At 44.0% G+C, this 15,463-nt stretch overlaps 1 protein-coding gene across 26 annotated transcripts in view; it reads left to right on the top strand.

The window, feature by feature from the left end:
* The window catches only part of Nrxn3 (neurexin 3), a 1,574,539-nt gene that overhangs the window by 75,101 nt on the left and 1,483,975 nt on the right, over nt 1-15,463 (top strand). The gene's annotated exons all lie outside the window — the stretch shown is intronic.

The raw sequence follows: 15,463 nt of genomic DNA, 5'->3' as shown, positions 1-15,463 counted from the left end.
CTTCCTCTGCTGGAGAAGCATGCCTGCTGTCCTGTGGGTGGGCTGTTAAAAAGGGAGATGCCAGACATACACATTGTCCCCCTCTAGGGCTTTAAATTGTTCCTCCACTGACCTTATAAGGGGGTGAAGAAAAATAGCAGAGGTAATCTCACTTCATAATACCACTGGGAGAGTGTGGTTACAATTGAAATGATTTTGATAAGCAGGTGCCTTTTGAAGCTGATTGATATTCCAAAGCTATTTGGCTTTGGAGAAAGTTCTGCCGGAAGACGCTGACACGATCACTTGTTTTCTCAGTTGCCCAAAAGGATCTGTTCTGTTCTGAGAACTTGCATTGAAAGCTGGCATTCTTCCTTTCTAGGGACCAGGGTGTTTGAAAGTGTGTTGTTAACTTGCTGATTATCCCTGATTGCTTGTGTGTGTGTGTGTGTGTGTGTGTGTGTGTGTGTGTGTGTGTGTGTGTGTGTGTGTGTGTGTGTGTGTGTGTGTGTGTGTGTGTGTGTGTGTGTGTGTGTGTGTGTGTGTGTGTGTGTGTGTGTGTGTGTGTGTGTGTGTGTGTGTGTGTGTGTGTGTTTAAAAAGAACTCATTTCCTCCAGGCGGGTTTGAATCAGCACTTTTTTTTTTTTTTGCAGGAAGAATCTCTATACCATATATGTATATATTCTATTTGTCTTTTTTCTCCCTTTTATTTATTTTTGTAGCATGTGTTTTTCCAGTCTCCAGTGGAATTTCTTCAGAACAGATTGTATGCAGTCAGTATTTTAATAGCTAAAGGCAATATGTGTGTTTTAATAATGGTTCTTTCCGCAAGGTTCAGATCATCTCTTGGCTATGGATTGATAGCTATTTGTAGAAGGCAAACACAGAGTGTCATTCATTTATTCTCCTGATACATAAGTAGAGTCAATAAACTCTGTTATAACTGTGACATTTGGCTGGCCTGGAATGGAGCAGTGCAAAGGTTGAGGTGAGGATTGGATACTGGGGGGATAACAGAGTTTACTGTTGAGAACTTGGAGCCAGCTGATTCCAGGGATTGTCATGAGGTCTAATCAATCACAATAATGTATTATAGACTAATAGAAAATAACTGTTGCCTCACACATAGTTAACTCTAAGGGAGTACGTGAGATAATTCACCTAGAAAATGTTAAGGCGGGGGGAAACCATAGCCTCTGTGAAGTGTCAAGTAATTCGGTATGAAACAAGATAAATGGGCTAAACTTACCTGTTTTGCTCAAGGTGAGATGAAATGGGTAGGGAGAATACAGCCACCACCTTCCTCTTCCATTGCATGTCATAGAACTGAAACCACAGGACTTAGTCCTGGCAGTGAGTCCTGTGTATCCAACATCTGACTGTTCTGATGTGTAGAATGGGCCTTTCCATTTGATTGTGTGATGCTTGCATCTGCCATGGGATCATTTTTAACCTCTTGATTTATCAGTAGGAAGAGCAGGGAGGTGAGGTGAGCAGGCTCTGCAACATCATATAGCTTTTGTTGGGGTCTGTTGGAGGCATCCTGGGTAGTCAATTCTCTTGTCGCCTACCTGTAATGTTGTTGTTTGCTTGGTCTGTTTGTGTTTCTATGGCTTCATGGCTCCAAAAGGTTTCCATGCTGTACGTCAGGAAGGATGTTCAGCTAGAGCTCTCTCTTTAAAAATCTAGTGAGCTATTCTGATTCTCTGCTGGGAAGATCCAAAAGATACTAAAGGTACTTGATATGAGAGATCTGGGCCTAGGGTAAGAGGAAATGAATAAAATATCATTGGAGCTGGCTGTACAGTGGATTTTATTTGGGAAAACTTCATTCCAAGCTTTTCAAGCTAATTAACAGCCACAGTGAACATAATGGATGCAGAGAGGAGGTCCCAGATTTTTACTTTTAGGTATGTTGTTTATAAATAAAATGCTTTGGTGCTCAACTAGAAACAATGTTGGAAAATAGACTAAGTACAGGCATTTGTGCCTATTTAAAACTATGCACATCTAGTTTGGGATAGACTCAAGCCTGGGCTACAGATTTTTTGTTTGACTCATCCTTGAAGCTTTACTGGCCAGTGAAGGGATTTCCTTGGTTCCCTCTAGGGAAAAGTCTCCTCATAGGTCACAGTGAGTTTGTTATTACCTTGGAATGAGTTTAAGTTTGATTATTTTTAAAGACTTTTTTTAGTTATGAATGCACACGTATTGAATTTCTCAGCAACCTTCTGGTTGTGAAACATCGATTCACTGCCAAGGTATATAAATTTCAGTCCCAGTTTCCTTGAACAGTTCATTTAACATAAAGTCGGCCTGTTGCAGGCAGGGTGGAGCCAGGGAACAATGGAGACAACTTCATGGTTATTTCTCCTCCTGTCTTGTGACATGAACCTACCTGTGTCATATATTTTATATCTACCTGTGTCATATATTTTCATCTATCTGTCTGTCTGTCTGTCTGTCTGTCTGTCTATATCTCCTTTGGTGATCACACTTCAGATTAATTCAGTGAAAAGGTATGCCATCCAATTCCATTGAGAGAGAGAGAGAGAGAGGGAGAGGAGAGTAGAGAGAGGAGAGAGGAGAGAGGAGAGAGCAGTTGGCTTGTTTTTGGTTACTTTTTTTGTGCTGACTTTTGTATTTACCCAGATCAGAAGCTATCTGCTTTGAGTCTCAGCTGCTACATCTGCAAGTGTTGGTGAGGTATAGTGTAGGTCACTTGTGATGGGGACCAGGCCTTAACACGAGTACACTAGTGACCATACCCCCTCCCCCCCCCCCCCCCACTGCCTGACATCCTATCCAGCTTGGTTTGATGGATGGCTCATCACGGCTCTGTGGCCTTCCTATACCTTCCTGAAAGAAAATTTCAATTACTTTTCTTTTTTATTGAGGATTATGGGATGCTTCCCCCCATCTCTCAGAGCCAGAATGAGGGTGGATGGCATACACCAAGAGGAGACTGCTTACCTGTGAGCATTTATGGAATGCCCAGAGACATCAGGCATATCATTAAGGCACCAGTGATGCACTAGTTGGATCTTCTTTTTGGAGAGGGGAGGCATTTGAGTAAAAATACAGCCATCCTCCCTTCTCCTTCTCAGTGTACCTTGCCAGAATTATAACAGAAAGCATTGTCCTAACCTGTGTCAGTTCTGAAGGCTTTGGAAAGACAGGGCTCTGGGGGAGGTAGGGAGTAATCAGAGGGTGAAAGGAATAATTCCTAAGCACTTCTCCCCGGTATGGAAAAGGTAGAACAGAAGCAAAGCTTGGCAATATACACAAAGGAGAGATGGCTGCTCTGGAGTCTTGACTCCCCACCTAGCATTCGGATTTCAGACAGGATCAGCCCCAGCTCTCTACCAGCCCAGCCAGCCAGTCAGCAGGGGCTGTCGCTAACCAGAGCTTGAATAGGGGTCTGATTGCTCCTTTTTCCTCCTCTCCTCCTGATTACCAAGTGAGATTTCCTGGGTATGCTGTATGCTAAATGGTAGAACAGCCGCCTGCCACTTGCTCCAATTATCCCTCTTTTTAACTGCTGAGGGAAGAACAATTTTTTTCTAATCTCCCCCTCCCATAACATCTCTGCATCCTTTAAAGAAATAAGACCCCTTTTCCTTGTTCTTCAGTGTTGGTGAGAGCAGTTTCTTTCTCTTTCCCTTTGCGGTGAGATTGTGTACCAGCTGCAAGGCTGCACAAAGGGGTGGGCAGTTGGGTAATGATTTGGACCACATTTAGTGAGGTTGAGGGTCAGGGCAGGCTTTTTGCCAGGAGCCTTGGAGTGGCACGTGTGAACTCACATTTGCATTTGGTAATGAGATACCACAGGCTCACAGGCTCAGTACTGGGGGCTAATTATTTTCAAGGCCTCTATCTCCCTTTGCAGGCTGCCCTGGGATGATAGTTTATAGTTCCAGGGGCAGCTGCCCATCATCTGGGTCCCCTCCCACCTTTTCAAGGGAGAAGAGGTGGTGGTGGGGTGGGGTAGGATGCAGACTGTCTGTGCTTGGGGGATGGGACTCACCTGCTGTCCCTTCATCCCTGCCTGCCCTCCTTCTATTACCCTGTGCTGTCTAGCTCTGCAGTGAGATGCCAGAAATGGAACTGGAGCGAGAAGCTTTGGGCAGGGCTTTGTCCAAGGGCTGGATGTACTTCCTGGGACAAAATAATAATGATGTGGTTATCACCATTGCTATTTTTGAATGGCACCATATGCCTGGCATTCTGGTGCAGTTGTATTTATCCTTACCAGGCTTTTATGAGGTGGTTATCATGAAGTGACCCCATTTTACAGATGAAGAACCTGAAGAGCCGAGAAATGTGGGATTGGAACCAAGTTTAGCAGGCTGGCTAAGAATATGGCCGCTGGAATGAAAAGGATGTGGATTTAAATTTGGGCTGGCCCATTTACAGACTCTGTGTCTTCCGAAAAGGATTTTGAAGTTTCACTCTTTATTAATAACCATATTACTAACCACAGCAGCTAACAGTCAGAGAACCCTTGTGTAGTGCTATGTTGTTCTAACTGTTTGGCATGCATTTTGCTTTTGCCCCACCCCCCACCCCCCATGGAAACACAATGGTATTGCTTTACCTGGTAGGTAGGGAGAGTGAAGGGTAAGAGATTAGCTCACTTGTCCAGGATCATGTAGATAATGAGGCCAAACTGAGTTTGTTTGTTTAAGCTAATCTGTTTGTCTATGGAGCCCCCATCTGCCTTGTTATCTTGCCTCTCTGTTGAGTAGAGATCATAACAATCAGACCTTGTGGAGTCTTTGGGAACACTAAATGAGATAAAATGTACAAGATTGTTTCCATAGTCTCTAGGAAGAGCAGGGTCTGCCTGCCTGTGGCCCCTTGGTCTCCTGGCCCCTGTGTGAATGGTCTGTGTATCAACTTGGCTTCACAGATTGGGTGCTTCCCTGTGGGCCACAGCCACCTCTTCTCTTTACCCCAGTGGGAAAGGTGGCAGAGGCAGAAGAGGGGAATTGATAGAGGGTGTAAAATCCAGTGGCAGCACAGGCTTGCTGACAAGGGTTTGGCTGTTGAGCACATTCACCATTCACAGCTCTTCTTCTGCACACGGGTGCTGGATTGGCCTCCATAGCAACTCAGTAAGGCAGGGAGGGAAGGCCTCTACCATCCCACTGACTAGGATGGATGACCCAGACCCTGAGGCGCCCCTGAACCTGTCATAGGTAGAGATTGTGGGGGAGAGTGTTAAGTGCTGCCTGTTTGGCAAGTGTCTCTGGGAGGAAACGAGTGTCCCCATGCCCAATATGGCCTTTTTCTTCAGCTCTCGGCTTCCTTCAATTAACACAAATGACCCATGTCTCCATTGCAAAATGGAGGGTTGTCTCTCTGGATGTGTATGATAAGCAAAATGTCAGGCTCCTGGTGCAGAAGGTTATCAGCTTGGCTGGTCTCAGGAGACTTGCTCCTTCCAGTGAAAGAGAGCAGGAAAGAACATGAAAATGGATGAAATGAGTATTTAATTCCCCCCCTCAAGATCTTGATTTGCAGTGAAGTGCTTGGGAACCGGACCCAAGGGTCTCGAGGCAGTCGGAGCCCAGCTGTGGCACATAGAGGAGCATCGCTGGAGGGAATGGCCTCTTTACAACTTACCTTTGCTTTCCCGGGTACCAGGAAATGCCCAGAAACCCACACAGGGCTACTGGTAAAATATGGAGCTCCTGGATTATTCTGTCTGTCTCCATTCTGTCTCTTTCTCTTTACATGTAACGACAAAACCAGTCTTCCTTATTCTATGTTCATGCTATTCTTTTTTATTTTTTTATTTTATTTTATTTGTGAACATACTGTACAGAGGAGTTACAATTACATGGGCAGGATAATGCGTACATTTCTTACCAAGCATTGCAGCCTCCTCCTTTTGTTTACCCTTCAAGTCCCTTCCCAGCCTCCCCCCTCCCCCCCAATCCCAATCCTTCTCCTTCCCCCCCCATTCCCCCCCCCCCGCACCGACGTTGTAAAGCTCGTTTTGGACATGACAACTTGTACTTCTCATTGTTGCAACAGGTCCACCTGTATCCTTAAACAACTGGTTTTTCCCCATCTCCTCCTCAAGTTATACTGAAATCAAATATAGTGAAAGCAGGGGTTATACTGTGGGGGAGGGACATACAAAGCAACAAAGAGATAATCTTATAAATGCGTTAGAAACACATGCATGAAAGAAAAAAAAATTAAAATACATATCTAAGAGTTCATTTTCCTGACATCACATTATCTGACCTTTTCCGCTTGACTCATGCATATACTAGATATTGCAAATAAGGGAAACCATGGGACCTATGTTTTCATGCTATTCTTTTCCACCTTCCTCCCTCTCTCTCTCCTACCCCCCATGTGTGTGTGTGTGTGTGTGTGTGTGTGTGTGTATGTGTGTAGGCAAATTATTACAAAAGTGGATTTACAATGGGATTACACTTTTTCTAAGTCCTCGTTTGCGTGACCCCCTTCCAAGGCCCTCTATCTAATTATCTATTTGTAAATTTTTAAAAGACTTCCAGATATCATAAACTTCAATCTTGCTTGTGTGAATCAATGAAGAAGATCCATTGATGTCTGGAGGCAACAGCATTACTCTGGGCATCTCTGTGATGCCCTTGAAACAGTGATCACAGAGGTGCCAGGGTCATGGCTGGGCAGTGTGTAGGTGGTGATGGTGAAAGGGATACAGGAAGTTGTGGGGGTGAGTGGGAGGGGGGAGAAGGAGACTGCAGGATATCTAGGGGTTAAAGAGAGGAGAGGAAGTGTTTGGAAATGTCAGCTGCAGATTTAGGGAATAAGTTGGAATTTAAGCGGAAGGATAGCTCCTATGTTCTCTGTGAGCTTCTACTAGCCGGTCAAGAGGTTTGCTCTGCTTCACTCACAGGGGACTGTGTGGTAGGTGACAGGCTGTGGCTGGTGGAAAGGACAGAGCATGGTGACACAGGCCTGTCTCCACGATCTGTTTGGGAAGCAACACTGCCAGTGGGTTGTCATTACTGCTGCTGTTCTCCAGAAATTGGTGTCTTTGGGTGACCTATTTAAGAGCAATATGGGGCCTCCTTTAAATGTGTCATTGTCTGTAACAACTCTCAGCCCTGGACTGCTGTCCACAATGTTCCTAAATAATGTATTTCCTGAAGTTGTCTTTTTCTTGTAAACCTAGTAGATTTTAAAACCAACTGACCTCAGAGTCACCCAAGTAAACTATCCAGGTCTAACTCAGTGATACCTCCTCTGCATTTAGTTCTAGAAATGGTAGATGCTTTCAGGTCTCTAGAGTAGAAATGTTATAGTGTAGGGTCTATAGAGTTAGGCCTACAGAGATGGAGCTGGGAAGAAGGCAAGAAATGAACTGAAGGAAGCTGAAGCTTCTGGTTCCAGTTTGAATTTGGGATCCTTTGGATTTTTTGTTTGTTTTATGCCCATCCTGGGGCTTGAACTCAGGGACTAGGCACTGTCCCCAGCTTTCGTGTTTAAGGCTAGTGCTCTAGCACTTCAACCATAATTTAATTCTACTTCTAGCTTTTTCATGGTTAATTGTAGGTAAGAGTCTCATGGACTTTTTTGTCTGGGCTGGCTTTGAACCACGATCCTTACATTTTAGCTACTCAGCCCCCTGAGTAGCTAGGATTACAGGTGTGAGCCACTGATACCTGGAAGGATCCACCCCTTTTTTTTGGTTTTGTTTTTGCTGAGGTTATGTTTTAAGTACAATGTACAATATCTTTGGAGCTAAGAAAATGGCTTCCCAGAACTTTTCCTTCAAGTTTCTTTATGAGACATGCTTATATTCATCCCATCCTTACCTGACATTTTTGCCTCTCACCTGCCAGAGTGGTTCTCCTGCTGGTGCTCTGTTTGCCAGTATGAAGACCTTGGAAGAAAGATTCTCTGTCTTTATTGGCCATGCTGGGGTTGGCATCTCTGTTCTGTAGCAGACGGTGTATTTCAGATATTCCTACAACCATCCCTGCAGGTATGATTGTAAATGTGTTGCCTGGAGTCTCCGGAGAATACAGAAAGTGCACGGAGAGAATGTATGGCTGATTTCCTTAATAAGTTGCCTTCAAATAAAGATGAGGAACCAACTTACAAATAGAGATAATCTGAAGAGGAGAAAGGCAATCATTTTTGTGACTGACTCACCAGGCTGAGAGGTCACCAAATAAATACTCATGTTTTTTTCCCTTTCTTCTCACTTTCTCATGCCTCTTTCCTTTCTAGATCGTTCCCTGTCCATTGCATGCTTAGTCAGAGCTAAGGGATGGGCTCAGGCTTAAGGGCTCAGAGGGAGCTTAGAGAGTGAGGAGCCCCTGACCCATGGAATCCCTGAAAGATTACTTCTCCCACCGTGTATTTTTCTGTGTCTGACAAGACAAAGCTGGAATTTAGGTAGGGACCATGTGCTGTGACCCCTGCTGAGTTTTAAGGAGATGCTGAAATTTGAGGGGCCCTCTGGGGCCAGAGGAATATGTGTGAGATGAAGCACAGATCCTGTGACCTTTGTAGCACATTTGTATTGCTTTCTACCCATCCTCCCCTGTAGGAGATGATCCTTAGAAAAGAAAAAAATCAAACAACAAAAATCCGACCTAGTTACTGAGTGTGATGGCTCCTAGCTAATTAAGAGGCTGAAAACTGGAGAATCACAGTTAGAGACCAGCTCAGGCAAAACAGACCAGGAGACCCCATCTCCATGCAGGAAAGCTGGATGTGGTGGTGTTTCCCATAATTCCAGTAATTTCAGGAGGCCAGAAGTGGGGTAGTTTACAGCTCAAGCACACACCTGAGCTGAAAGTAAGAATCCATCCTAGCTGGGTACTGTGGCTCTTGCCTATAATTCTAGCTACTCAGGATGTTGAAATCTGGGGCTTGTGGTTCAAAGCCATTCTGGGCAGGAAAGTCTGTGAGACTCTTATCTCCAATCAACCACCAGAAACAGAACAGAGATAGTACTGTGGTTCAAAGTGGTAGAGTGCTAACCTTGAGCACAAAAGCTCAGGCCCTGCGTTCAAGCCCCATGACTGAAACACCTCCCACCGCCCCACCCCCTAAAAAACAAGTACAACAACAAAAAAACCCATCCTATCCTAAAATTAACCAGTGAGTTCTGAGTTATTCTGGCTCACCGGTATCAGGTCAGTCTAGCAAGCTCAAGGCTCTGCATTTAACCCTCTCAAAATCACAAATAAATAAATAAGTAAAGAAAGAAAGAAAGAGAAAAGTATGGTAGTCAACCATGATGATGGTGGAGACTTGGTACTTTTATGGGCAGCCTGATGTGTGTCTGATGAATGTTGAGCATTAAAGAGTGCTGACCCATATTGGGCTAAAGTCTGTTTTTCTGTGACTTCTTCATTATTCCTCATTCTATTTAACATGATCTGACCGTAGCAATATGGATGAAAGGAATGGATGTGTGTGTGTGTGTGTGTATGTGTGTGTGTGTGTGTGTGTGAAAGAGAGAGAGAGAGAGAGAGAGAGAGAGAGAGAGAGAGAGAGAGAGAGAGAGAGGAGAGAGAGGAGAGCGAGATCGAGCATAGAGCAAGCATTTCTGGATGCGTTTACAGGAATGAACCTTTGTGCCAGGGTAAAGCTTGTGGGAATTCTCTAATGTGGCATTAACAACAAATACCATAGAGTTATTTAGAATTACGTGCTTGTGATTAATATTAACTAAGGTGGGAGGGATTGATGTGGGAACAATTTTTGATGTAAACATGTGATTCATGCCCCAATCATTTTGTTTCTGGGGAGCTTATACTGAGAAAGCCTCATCATGGTCCCCATGTTTGGCTTGTTGTCTGCTTCATTTCCTCCTCCACCATCCCATCTTCTGCTCTCGGCTTGGTTTTAACACCTCCACATTTCTGAAGAGCCCCCATCCCACCCCCAGAAGTCCCCAAATTGCTATGTAATAAGAGGAGAAGTTCTGGAATGCAAGAGAGAAGAGGAGAAGGGGAATGGATTGGACTTGCCTGGTCAGAGGGGTCAGATGTGCCAACAACAACAACAAATGAAGAGTTTTCTAAAAGCCCAGCAGGATGCATTATATATTAAAAAAAGAACAAGATAAGAGGATGAGAAAAGGCAGCATTAAGTAGCTGCTTCTGGAAGCTGGCTTTGGAAGGAAGCACACGCTCTTACTCATAAATGCTTCCTTCGCTGCCAGGTTGCCCTGGGTGTCCCATGTTTTTGGCACTGTTGGGTAGAAGTCTCCCATGGAGAAGGCTTAGACAGGGCTAAAAGATGTTGCTCTCACATTGGCATAGACTAGAAAGCCACCAAGCCAGTTTCCCTCTGTACCGTAAAGGGAGGGTAGTCTTGGCTTTTGGCTACCTCCATTGACAAATCATTTTCCTGACACAGAAACAAAGAAAAGGGGACTCATCTCCTATAATTTTGTGGTTTAAAAAAAGCACACTTTAAAAAGAAAAGCACATGGACATCATTCTGAGTTCAAGTAGTGAACTTAAAGTGTCACCAGCTCTGGCTCCATGGGCTTGTGCTGGGAAATGGGTGTGGATCATCTCACATAGTCATGGTCATACAGGGCAGAATTGCTGTGGATACTTTGCTGTTGGTTCATCTCAATGTTGAGTTTTCAGCCTTGCGTTAATGCAGAGTGGAGCTATTTTTTCCCCCATATATAACCAATGGCTGCACTTTAATGTGTCTCTTGGCTCCTGTTGGCTTTGCTTTCCTTAATGCATGCTGTGATGGCTCAGCTGGGTTTTCTAGTTCCTGGTGCAAGAATGTATATACGGATACGGAAGTACTCTCCTAGGAAACTATAAAGAAAAATATGAATTCAAAGAGAGGGGCTTTGTTTCTACACTTTTTGGTGTGTTTATACGGGAGCTTGATTTCAAGGTCTTGGTGCTGTCCTTTAGCTTTGACACTCAAGATTGGTGCTCTACCACTTGAGCTATAGCTCCACTTCTGGCTTTTTAGTAGTTAATTGTAATACAAGTCTCATGGATTTTCCTGACTCAGCTGATTTTAAATCACAGGCCTCATATCTCAGCCTCCTGAGTAGCTAGGATTACAGGTTTGAGCCACCAGCATCTGGCTCAGTTACCTTTCGTTAGTAAACACACAAAGCTTGTTTATGAATGCCATGTTATGTTGAGAAGCAGGTACTCAATAAGTGTTTGTTGCCTTAATAACACATAGTGTGTGTAGGGCATGTTCATATTTTATATGTGTATATGTGTCTGTTCTTCTGTGTGAGTGTTCATTAATATGATGGATGGATGGGTACAAAGTTCCCAGGAACATGATCTTAATAACATCTGTTGAATATATGAATCAGCAATCAGCTGTTACCTGAGACTACCTGGCCACCATTGGCAATACGTTCTTTCTTTCAGTGGGAGAAGTAGTATGTTTACAGCGGTACAGTTTTTATTGACTCTGTTAAGCACATACACATTCCACTTGGTTTGATCTGCTTGCAGATGAGTGAGAGAGACTTTTGTTGTTGTTTACAAACCAATGGTTTCCTGTCACAATTATAGGCAGCAGCCAGCCTGGGATCATGTAAATGCTTGTGAAAATGGCTGTTTGAGGCAGGCATGTTGTTGTCACTGGAGATGGAGAGGACCCATTAGCTCCTGTAGATTCCCCAGAGCAGATGAGGCTCACTGGGGACAGGATAATTGTCCTCAGATATGGGAAAAGCTGCCATAGAGGGAGGGAGTGGCTACTTGGGAGGCATGAGAGCAACAGAGGAAGATTTCTCTGATGGGCAGAGCTTTGCGAAGCTCTGTTGCTGGAGCAGGGCAACAGGGGTTGTCCAGGGCAGGCACTAGTGTGTGCATCCCTTCAGTTCAAGGACGTCATGGTTCTGGGGTATCTCTGCAGCTAGTTCCAACCTCTCCATTTTTGATCATTTGCATCTTCTGCCTCTCAGGAAGGTATACAATGTCATTCTATAGATGAATGGCTGCCAAAATGGGGTGCATACAAGTCTATTCTTTGAGGATATAGAAAGGAAACAAAATGCATGGTTAACTTTTATGCAAGCTGTTTATGCATAGAACATACATCTATTGGGAGAAGACTAAAATTATGTTTTAATGAGGAATTTTTGCTCATAAAGATTTGGAGGCCACTGAAATCTACATTTGCTCATCCTTAATTGGCTAGTTAATCCTTACCAATCCCCTGTTTCAGGGCTGTGGCTTCAGGTGGAGGCTGGTTCTAAAATGTTCCAGATGCCAGGGGTGCTGGCAAATGCATCTAGCCTGTGTGCAATAGTCTTAGTTGATCTGGCCAGGTGGCTCTGAGGGCTCCATAGAAAGGTATTGAGTCATATGTCATCTTTGAAGACCTTATTCTGGTGAGAACTGGTAATAATATCACTTTGCTACTATGATCCCAGAATTGTTTTCAGTATAAAACCATGATAAGAACATTTCTGGCACAAATATAGATTGTATAGGAAATATGTGCATATAAACTAGAGATTAAAAGTATGTGTAAAGTGTGTGTATAATTATCTTCAAAGTCCTTTATGAAGCAGTCCTCTATGGAAAACCATCTGTTTGTTCAAATGGGCCTTCAATTTATTAGAATAAGTTCATTAGATACTAAGTAAATGACTATTCTGTACTAGGGTAGAACTGGCCCTGGAGGGTCTTATGGTCTGGTTTGGAAGCCAATCAGGCAAAGAGGTACAACACACATTACAGTTGTATAGTACCAAGGAGAAAGTTGTATAGTTTGAGAAAGTGTCCTTTCAACTTGTGTATGTGGAGTGTGTGTGTGTGTGTATGTGTGTGTGTGTGTGTCTGTGCTTGAGCACGCTTGGAGGGGAGCTCAGGGATGGAGAAAACGTCATAGAGGAAGTTTTGTGGCAGAAATTGGAAGTTTTAATGATCAGACTGGGAGGAAAGGGCATTTAGGGCTGTTCTAGGCATCAGCAGCAATTTGCAGGAGTTTATAGTAGCTAATGTGGCTGGACTAAAGGATTCAAGTCAGGGGAGTATATTAGAGAACCACCTAGGCATGGAGGTCTTCAATGCTTTGTAAAGGGTTTGGATATTATATTTCCTCTCATAATTGGGAGGCTTTGGAAGTTTTGCACTTGAGTAGTGATAGAGTCAAAGGTGAATTTTAGAAAGATGGTTCAAGCCAGTGTGCATGGTGGATTGGTGATTGGAAAGCTTAAAGCAGAAAGGCCAGATGAAAGCAACCATATGGTTTTAGTGAGAGCAGAATCTACATTGAGAAATAGGGATGGGAGGGGGGCCAGCCACAGGGATGGCTAGGAAGGGAACGTCATGCTTGCATAGGCATTGAGTGTGGTTTTAGATGAAGTTGGCCAGGCTCTGCTATGTGTTGGCTGTGCAAACATGGACAAAAGACTTCATGTCTGTCTCACTTTTACTTCTGTGAAATGGGATAATAGTGCCTGTTATTTAGAATTATATAAACTTTAAATGAGGTCATGCATGTAGAGAGCCTAGAACAGTGCCTGGCATGAAGGGACCATGAAGTGCTACTGACTAATATTATTATTACTATCATTACCATACTATACTATTACTATTACTGTTGTAAAGAGGAAGGTGCAGCTTCAATAACATGCTATTATGTTCTTAGATATATAGCACAGGAAAGTCAGTGGGTGAAAGTGAGGGAGGGCTAGAATATTTGGCCTTGTCCCTTTCTGTCTTCTGGGCCTGTTGGATCCCAAGAGGAGAAATGTACAGAAGCAGGTAGGTACAGTGGTTGATTGCGGGACAGGAGGTATGAAAAGGGCTATTATATGAGGAGAAGGAAAGCCCAGATGTAAATGAAGAGGTCCAAGGAAAGCAGAGTTGAGGGAAGCAACAGCCTAAATTCTGACCTTTGAGAAGCTTAATATTTATGATTCTTAGGGGGAAAGGAATCTGTAAGATACACCCACTCCGTTCGTCATCTGTAGGATATGCTCATTCCATTAGTCATCTATAGAGGGACATGCAGAAGGAAAACATGAACAATTGAAAGGTCTTTAAAAATTTGTCACTTGTGAGTAAGTGAATGAATTCACCTCAAACTGGGCATGCCTTTGAATGTAATAAACAGACATAAAAAGGGAGAGTAATCTCACTAGGGTTTGAATTCGGGGCTTGTGTTTGCTAATCAGGCACTCATCCCTGAAGCATGACTTAGCCCTGTTTTTGCTATTTTTGAGATCATCTCACTTCCTGCCTGGGCCCACACCTGATGTGATCTGATCTGACCGGATTCCTGGTAGCCAGGATAACAGGTGCATACCGCTGCATCCGGGTCTTCCTTGAGAAGTGGGTCTTCATTGAGAAGTGGCGTCATGAACATTTTTTTCCTCCCTAGGCTGCTCTTGAACTATGATCCCAACAACAATCAGCCTCCTGAGTTGCTTACATGGTAGGCATGAATCACTGGCACCCAGCTTACATCGAGTTTCCTTTTAGCTTCAATTAAACAAGAGAATTGTCTGATTGAACATCTCTCTCTGAGTTGAAATGTAGCCTCATTGGCAGGTGCCAAACTTGAGGGGTTTGGACATGATAGTTTCTGTCTCTTAGACTATCTGGATTCCATGGGAATCAGTGGCTCAAAGTTCTGAAATAAAGTACTTGTCTCAGAGATCAGCAAATGTGCCTTCTGACTTAAACCTTGTACTTATAAACATGAAATACTTTGGCTAGGATTTTCCTGGAGTTGAGCACTGAGTTCTTGGGGGTAGCAGTACTAAAGCCCAGCTTAATGCCACATAAGCGTCTCCCTGGATTGGGAGCAGGATTCTCTTATCTCTGGTCCCTGTGGTCTGAAAGACCATAAGGAAGCTCCTCCCCAAAGATGTTAAAAGTTCTGGGTTCTGCTAGCAATGGAAGTGCTGGTAATTAATTCCCTTGTGCTTGTTTTATTTCTGCTCAGGAGTAGGACGTTTGGAAAGGAAGCAAAATACTTTCTTAAGGAAGTTGAGGTTGGGGTGCTGGCTTGCTGCTTTCCTCCTGTCTCCAGCTCTCCAGGGCTGGGGGCTGGGGGCTGGGGCTGTGTCTATGTTCTGAGTGCTTGCTCTGCATTTCAGTTTTCCAGGAATTTCAGGACACAGGATTTTTTTTTCCCGCCCAGCTGTGTTGTGTGTTGCTGTTCAGCAATCTGAAGTTGCTTATCTAGCGTAAGTCAGAATGAGGGAGCCTAGGGAAGAGGGGAAATGCCTCCCAATAGTTTTCTAAGTAGAAGAAATTGAGGTGTTAGCCACCCAACTGGCATGTGACTAGAACCAAGAAATAGAGTCCACGTGGGCACCCATGCTCATAAGAACATTCACATTGAGGCTTTGTGATGTTAGTTGAACTGGTACAACCTGACATTACTCCTGCTACTGTGAGTGTTTATTACCAGCCCACTGTGTGTCAGGAGAGGCCCTGGAGGAAAGAGTGGTGAGCAAGACTGGCTGGTACATCTCCAGGCAATTACAAAGCGAAG

The sequence above is a fragment of the Dipodomys merriami genome, unplaced genomic scaffold, assembly GCF_024711535.1.
Source record: "Dipodomys merriami isolate MVZ:Mamm:240054 unplaced genomic scaffold, mDipMer1.0.p SCAF_1, whole genome shotgun sequence".
NCBI lineage: Eukaryota > Metazoa > Chordata > Mammalia > Rodentia > Heteromyidae > Dipodomys > Dipodomys merriami.
Note: the sequence above shows the minus strand (reverse complement) of the source record. Positions and strands in the feature narration are given on the sequence as shown.